Raw genomic sequence first — 6,367 nt, 5'->3', positions numbered from 1 at the left:
ATCCACCTTGGCCCTTATAGGTCAGAGCACAACAATGATATATTGCATAGGGGTAAATCCTAGGAAAAACCTGTACTCCCCCCCAAAAAAACATATGACCAATGGATGTAAAATCTAGTAAATTCTAGATATCAGGTTGTTGTATCTATGATATCAAGATCATATATTTACCAACATTTAAAGGGAACCTTTCATGAATTTCATGCTGCCCAGCTCTCGCCATCCTTGTATGATATATTTCTCACTATACCCAAACAGCGAGAGATCTATCGATCAAAGCTGGTGGGGAGGGGAAAAAGCCAAGGGGACCGCCTCTATGACTTGTGGTGGTTCGGGTAGCATAACGATGAAGTCAGGAACCCTTATCTATCTCCTATCTATCTATCTATCTATCTATCTCCTATCTATCTCCTATCTATCTATCTATCTATCTATCTATCTATCTATCTATCTATCTCCTATCTATCTATCTATTATCTATCTATCTATCTATCTATCTCCTATGTATCTATTATCTATCTATCTATCTATCTATCTATCTATCTATCTATCTCATATCTATCTATCTATCTATCTATCTATCTATCTATCTCCTATCTATCTATCTATCTATCTATCTATCTATCTATCTATTTATCTATCAATTTATCTATTTATCATTTATCTATCTATCTTCTATCTATCATCTCTCTCCTATCTATCTATCTATCTATCTCCTATCTATCTATCTATCTATCTATCTATCTATCTATCTATCTATCTTCTATCTATCTATCTATTATCTATCTCCTATCTATTATCTATCTATCTATCTATCTATCTCCTATCTATCTATCTATCTATCTATCTATCTATCTATCTATCTCCTATCTATCTATCTATCTATCTATCTATCTTTATTTTGGTACATAATTATGGTGGCAGCCATCTTGTCAGCATAACAGCATTTAGAGATATGCTTTACAGCAAACCCCATGGACAATAGACTGGAGGGAAAGGTAGGAGGTAAACTCTAACTGTCACCCATTGTGAATGGCCTGATTCTATCTTATCTATATATTAGCCTGCTGAAAAATGCTGGAAAGTGATCTGCACATAACCGGAAATCTCAGCTTATTATAAGGCTCAGTAGCCAGAATGGAGACTGTAAGATTCCAGGATTATGATACAATATCAGACTACCCATATGGTTTGTTTGTCGTCGGTTACCATGGAAACATATAGATCTGCAAGGGAGCGGTATACTTAAAACATATATTTTTTGTATACAATAAGACTGGCTTGTTGATATGAGCTGAGTAATCTGGTTATCATTACAGTCCTTAGTGTGGCCCTCTTATAATAATCTATGGGTTGGAGCTACTTTCTTGAAGGTATTTTTTATTATTTTATGATGTAGATAACTGTGAACAGGGAAAACTGGAAGGAAAAGTTAAGAGCAATAAAAGTTTGTCATGAAATTTCCCAGGTCCCCCTAATAAAAGCAATGGTGGCAGTCAGGATACTGTGTTCTGTTTAGCACATATAGATAAGATTGGTCTGGTAATGTCTGCTTTATAATCTATGGAATTATACATGAACCAACCAAAGGTGAGGATCTGAGAAGCCTTCACAGTTTACTGAACTGTTACGTTTTAGCGTCTATAGACTGAAACCTTTGACTTTTTTGTTGTTCAACATAAAAATTTAAATTTAAGAATCTTATTTACAATGTGTCTCCATGGTTACAGACTACAAACAAACCCTCTGTAGTCTGATTCTGCAATCACATGTAAAATGAGAACTCCGGGGAAAACAAAAAATAGAGCAAGAGCAGGGGGAGGGGGGAACATAATGAAGAATCTATACTTACCTGTCCCCGTGCCCCCACAGAACTGCATCACCCCCTCGCCCTCACCCTCTGGTCTTCATTTTCTACCGTGTTCCTCTGTTGTCACGACCTGACGGAAAGAGCCCGATCAGCCTGTCAGTGACTGCAGTGTTGCCCCCTCCCAGTCATTAACTGCCTGAGCAGACATTTCTTAGATGTTGCAGAAGCTTCAGGAGGCCTGCGGGGGTCCGCAAGTGATGATAGAGCGCTGTGGGGCAACGGAGGACGGGTAAGTATAGATTCTTTATTAAGTTCCCGCATTCCCCTGCCTGCAATGTATTTTTTGTACACCCAGGACTTCTCCTTTAACCTCTTGATGACCCATGACGTAAGCTTACCTCATGGCACCACTAGGGGGTCAAGAGAGGGGTCATGCTGTGACCCCACTCTGAAACACGCCACTCCTGGCTGCTATCAGAAGCAGGGGACTGTGGTTATCATCCGAGGACCAATTGCCGCGCCCAGCTAATTACCAATTTAAATACCTGTCAAAATTGACAGAGGAATTTAAATGGCTTGAAAACCCTCATCTGGGTTCTAGTGGCAGGATCACCCCCCACACCCCCCATGATGCAAACGCTGTGGGGTGATCCATGCTTCTGTCTGGGCCGGGCCTCACCGCTGCTATGGCGCTTATCCCAGCTTGGCCCTCGATTACTATGGGCTCCAGCAGCCCATAGTAATCGAGCACTGATCTCAGAGATCAGTGCAGTAGATATGTACTGCGAAATTGCCCAAATTATTAAATGATCACATTCCTGATGGTAGAACGGTAAGCAATGTAAGTGCAAAAAGTGTAAAATTGTTGATGTGTATAGGAGGCAGTGATCCCTGTTGAGAAAGTACAGGAGCAGGGACTTCTATCTGTGACAGGTGTCCCTGCTCCTGTACTGTCTCAACTAAAGTTTATTTTATTTGTTCTGAACTGATTTGTTCTCCCTATAATTGGGTATTTTACAACTGTAGACAGTATGTAGCACGATGTGGCAACATTTTTTATTGCTAAAAAGTTTTTCCTATAGTTCAAAAATACAATATAAGGTATGAATAGTGGATTTTCCATATCCTCAAAGTAAATAGCTACACATGTTACCCAGTACTCCATGGTAGATGCACATACATGACATGGCTAAAGCTTGTAAAGCCAAATTGTCACGAGTGAGAGACGTCCATTAGTCATAACTCTGTCTTTCTGGAGATGATAAATATTTAAACGTTAACCCCCGGGGGCGGCAGGAAAGAGGCAGCCACTGGGTATTACTTAGCGGAGTCTGTTAGTAAATGTTCAGTGTTATTCCACATGCAAAACATATGTGAGCTGAGCATCGAGCTGCTGCCTGAGTTATGAGAAGGCAGTGAAGTTTTAGGCCGGGGATTGACTATGGCTACAGCTGGTTGTTCATGACCAGAGGTGAGTCATGTGACTTAGGATCAGGTAGATTTTGCCTATTGAAAAGTTAAGTGACTGCTTTGTTCCTTGCTGAATTCTAATGGCGTGGGAACAATTTTCACATAATTCAGGGAGCGGGCACCTGAGGGCCTCTGCCTAGGGCAGCAGAATTGAGGGGGCAGCACTCAAAGGGGTTGGACACTTTATAGTAAAATAGTTCAGTGTATAGTATTAGTAAGTGTACTCACAGCTCTCTGTGTGCCTCATAGAGCTAAAATCAGACTCCCCTCCTCCCCTCCTAGGCTCTGCTGTCCTGCTCTGTGGTGATTCTGTCCATAAGATGGCCGACATGGAGAAGCATGTGACCATGCCCCTCCTCCTGTGTCCTTCATAGGCATATGCAGGCTCAGTAGTGGACACTGGGGCGGGGCATTGTCACATGCTCCTCTATGTCGGACATCTTATGGACAGACTCACCACTGAGCAGGACAGCACAGCCTGGAGGAGGGAGTCTGATTTTAGCTCTATGAGGTATACAGGGAGCTGCTGTCAGTATATACAGTGAGTACACTTACTAGTACTGTACAATGAACAATCTTACTATAAAGTGGCCAACCCCTTTAAGAAATACCTTTGTTGTTGCTGCTGCCTCTATGCCATGGCTTCTCCCATTGGCAAACACTGCAGAATTTGGTACATAAACATTTTCCTCACTTTTTCAGCCATATCATCACCTTTTCTGCAAGGGTGGGTAGGTAGATGGATTAGGTAGATGGCCTCATATTAAATAGGTAAGTATCCCCCATTACATAGGTAGGTAGGTCCCCCCATTAGGTGGATAGGTTGCCCCTATTAGGTTGGTCCCCTTATTACATAAGTAGGTAGATCCCCCCATAAAGTATGTAGAAGGTTCTTCCTATTAGGTAAATAGGTTGTCCCAATTAAGTAGGTAGGTTGGTCCCCCCATTACATAGGTAGGTGGGTGCACCCATTAAGTAATCAAGTAGGTCCCCCATTACATAATTAGGTAGGTCCCCTTACGAAGTATGTAGTAGGTCCTCCCTATTAGTTAGATAGGTTGCCCTATATTAAGTAGGTAAGCAGGTTCCCACATTACATAGGTAGATAGGTAGGTACCCCCAATAAGTAAGCAGGGAGGTCCATCCATTAGGTATGTAGTAGGTCCTTCCTGTTAAGTAAGTAGGTGCCCTCATTAAGTAGGCAGGAAGATCCTCCACCAAGTAAGTAGGGTGCCCTATGGTTTCCCCCAGTAGGTAGCTATATATCCCAGTTAGATAGTTAGGGCCCCTAATTAGTAGGTCCCATACGTGATCAGATAGGAAGGTCCCTCCCAATGGGTAGGTCCATCCATTAGTTAGGTCTCCAATATATTGGTAGTTGCCCCCAGTAAGTAGTTAGGACCCCAGCATATAAGTTGGTGTGTCCCCGGGAAAGTTGGCAGGTAGACAAATTAAGCAGGTAGGTAGTTCCCCCAGTAGCAAGTTAGGTCCTACTAGTAAGCAGGTAGGTCTTCCTATTAGGCAGCCCCCCCCCAGCGAAGGGATCAGTTGTGAACTGAATCTAGGCCTAAATAAAGCGACACCTTTTCCTTTTGTCATCTATCACAGATAAGTAGGCATGTTTCTGGGGATAATACGCTGTATACATAGAGCTCTAGGTCTCCTGCCTCATAACTCTAAACCCTTTGCGGCTCCTCATTGTGTTAGCAACTCAAAGTAAATATTAAGAATAGGCAGAGATGAGGAACGGGCACAGCGTGTGTCCTAGATCACATGGCCGTGACTGGCGGCAAGGAGCGACACATCTCCCGCACACCCTGGGGTGACAGTGACATCAATGCTATTCCATGCATCTGCATTGTCATCTTCCTTATTTAGTAAATTATAAGTCAATTATAAATGAAGAGGCCTCGCTCCCTGGGATGTCATCTGCACATTTTCCTGTTGTGACTTGGAGCAGGACATCTGCACAGACTTCTTATTGGGGGGAGGGGGGGAGCAAGACTCTTTAGATACTCACCCCCTCAAGTTACTGCCTGTATTGGTTGTATTAACCATTTGAGCCATGTTACATAGTTTGAGCACTTGCTTTTTAACTGTATAAATGTTGCAGTGAAATGATAGAATCCAGGGATTTGATTAAATCCCGGGAAATGATGGAATGACTGCGCCGTTCCATCATTTCCATAGGGATTTGATCAAATTACTGACCCCTTTCAGGGAAATGATGGAATGAACGATCGAGAAGTCAGCCGGCTCTGTTTTTGGCGGCGGAGGCGGATGGGGGAGCAGAGCGGCACACCTCCCTGTCAAGCATATGGCGGCGGGGGGAGGACGGGAACTCCTGGCAGGCATATAGCAGCGGAGGCGGACGGGGGGAGCAGCGTGGCACACCTCCCTGGCAGGCATACAGCGGCAGAGGCGGACAGGGGGAGCAGCGTGGCACACCTCCCTGGCAGGCATATGGCGGTGGGGCAGACGGGGGAGCGGAGAGGTACGTCTCTCAAAGCAGACAGGCCGGGGGAGCAGGAGGCATGTCGCAGGGCAGGGCAGAAGGGACAGGAGGCAGGCGGGGAGTGGAGCGGCACACCTCCCGCCAGGTGTATGGCGGTGGAGGCGGACAGGGAGCAGAGTGGACAGGCCAGGGGAGCAGGAGGCATGTTGCAGGGCATGCAAACGGGACTGGAGGCGGACGGGAAGCGGAGCGGCACACTTCCCGGCAGGTGTATGGCGGCGGAGGCGGACAGGGAGCAGAGTGGACACGCCGGGGGAGCAGGAGGCATGTTGCAGGGCGGGGCAGATGGGACTGGAGGCGGATGGGCAGCGGAGGGGCACACCTCCTGGCAGATGTATGGGGGGGGGCGGACGGGAGTGAAACGGACAGGCCGGGGGAGCAGAAGGCGCGTAGCAGGGGAAACGAGAGGAACAGGAAGCAGAGAGGTGGCGGGGGCGGCCCGGTTGAGCAGAGAGGAGATACGGTGAATAAGTGAATTCTATGTCGCGGGGGGAAATGATAGAGTTCATTCCATCCTTTCCCTGAAAGGGGTCAGTGATTTGATCAAATCCCTGATTATATAATTTCACTGC

This window comes from Dendropsophus ebraccatus, chromosome 1 (genome assembly GCF_027789765.1).
Source record: "Dendropsophus ebraccatus isolate aDenEbr1 chromosome 1, aDenEbr1.pat, whole genome shotgun sequence".
Classification (NCBI taxonomy): domain Eukaryota; kingdom Metazoa; phylum Chordata; class Amphibia; order Anura; family Hylidae; genus Dendropsophus; species Dendropsophus ebraccatus.
The sequence above is the reverse complement of the archived record's forward strand: the minus strand, read 5'-3'. Positions refer to the sequence as shown.